Raw genomic sequence first — 2,384 nt, 5'->3', positions numbered from 1 at the left:
GAGGAGGATGTGCCGAAGACTGCCTTCCGAACTCGTTACGGACATTACGAGTTCGTGATGATGCCATTCGGATTGACCAATGCGCCCGCAGTCTTCATGGATCTGATGAATAGAGTATGCCGACCCTACTTGGATCAGTTCGTTATCGTTTTCATTGACGACATCCTGATCTACTCCCGAAGTAAGAAAGAACATGGCGATCATCTGCGACAAGTTCTAGGGACATTACGAAAGGAGAAACTTTATGCGAAGTTCTCGAAATGTGAATTTTGGATCCGAAGATTCGAATTCTTAGGACACGTGGTAAGCGAAGAGGGAATCCACGTGGACCCATCCAAAATTAAAGCCATTGAGAACTGGTCAGCACCGAAGACGCCTACAGAAATTCGTCAATTTCTAGGTCTCGCTGGCTACTACCGCAGATTCATTCAGAACTTCTCTCGAATAGCGAAACCTCTTACAACCCTAACCCAGAAAGGCGTGGCCTTTGACTGGGAAGAGAAACAAGAAAGAGTGTTCCAAACGCTCAAACGAGCCTTGTGCACCGCACCAATACTATCCCTTCCCGAAGGAATAGAAGAATTCGTAGTTTATTGCGATGCATCGAATCAAGGGCTCGGATGTGTTCTGATGCAGCGAGGTAAGGTCATCGCCTACGCCTCGAGACAGTTGAAGACACACGAGGTTAACTACACGACCCACGATCTTGAACTAGGAGCAGTAGTGTTTGCTCTGAAGATCTGGAGACATTACTTGTATGGAACGAAGAGCACTATCTTTACCGACCACAAGAGTTTACAACACATTTTCGATCAGAAGGAGCTCAACATGAGACAACGACGGTGGGTCGACCTACTCAGTGATTACGAATGTGATATTCGTTATCATCCGGGTAAAGCCAACGTAGTAGCAGACGCCCTAAGTTGGAAGGAATATTCTGGTCGCAAGGTCAAGTCGTTGTCAATAACCATCCATTCACACCTGACTAAGCAAATTCAGGCGGCTCAACTTGAGGCCATGAAACCTGAAAATGTGTCAAGTGAATCCCTTAGAGGAATGGACAAGAATTTAGAAGCCAAGGGTGACGGAGCTTTATATTTCATGAACCGGATCTGGACACCGAAACATGGTGGTTTCCGAGACTTGGTCATGACCGAGGCGCACAACACTCGGTATTTCGTCCACCCAGGTTCATATAAGATGTATCTGGATCTTAAGAAGCTATACTGGTGGCCTAATATGAAAGCAGAAATTGCTACCTTCGTAAGTAGATGCCTTACTTGCGCAAAGGTTAAGGTCGAGTACCAGAAGCCCTCTGGCTTACTGCAACAACCAGAGATCCCGGAATGGAAGTGGGAGCGGATCACTATGGATTTCATAACCAAGTTGCCCAAGACGACGGGTGGACTTGACACCATATGGGTCATCGTTGATAGATTAACCAAGTCTACACACTTCCTGCCTATCAAAGAAACCGACAAGATGGAGAAGCTTACGAGAACATACATTAGGGAAATTGTACGGCTACATGGTGTACCTATGTCCATTATCTCCGATAGAGATAGTAGGTTCACCTCAAGATTTTGGCAATCACTACAACATTCCCTAGGAACAAGGCTGGACATGAGCACAGCCTAGCATCCTCAGACCGACGGACAGAGTGAGAGGACCATCCAAACTCTGGAATATATGTTGCGAGCTTGCGTGATTGACTTTGGGAAGGCATGGGATACTCATTTACCCCTTGTCGAGTTTTCCTATAATAACAGTTATCACACGAGCATCAAGGCTGCTCCATTTGAAGCTCTCTACGGCCGTAAGTGCAGATCCCCTCTGTGCTGGGCTGAGGTGGGTGATACCCAATTAGCCAGGGGGCAAACTTCCGACAGTACTCTCACCGGTCCGGAGATCATTCGGGAAACAACAGAGAAAATCGTTCAGATCCGTGAACGATTGAAAGCCTCTAGAGACCGACAGAAGAGCTACGCTGATAAACGAAGGAAACCTTTGGAATTTCAGGTGGGAGACCGAGTCCTCCTCAAAGTCTCACCCTGGAAGGGCTTGATACACTTCGGCAAGCGTGGAAAGCTTAATCCGAGGTACATAGGGCCTTTCGAGATTCTTGCAAGAGTCGGCCCCGTAGCTTACAAACTCGAACTACCAGACGCACTTCGTAACGTACATTCTACATTCCATGTATCTAACTTGAAAAAGTGTCTATCCGACGAGACTCTTGTAATCCCACTCGACGAGATCGAAATCAACGAGAGCCTCAACTTCGTGGAAGAACCTGTAGAGATCATGGACCGTGAGGTCAAGCAAACAAAGCAAAGCCGTATCCCTATCGTGAAGGTTCGCTGGAATGCCAAGCGAGGACCGGAATT

The sequence above is a fragment of the Lactuca sativa genome, chromosome 7 (genome assembly GCF_002870075.4).
Source record: "Lactuca sativa cultivar Salinas chromosome 7, Lsat_Salinas_v11, whole genome shotgun sequence".
Classification (NCBI taxonomy): domain Eukaryota; kingdom Viridiplantae; phylum Streptophyta; class Magnoliopsida; order Asterales; family Asteraceae; genus Lactuca; species Lactuca sativa.
The sequence above is the reverse complement of the archived record's forward strand: the minus strand, read 5'-3'. Positions refer to the sequence as shown.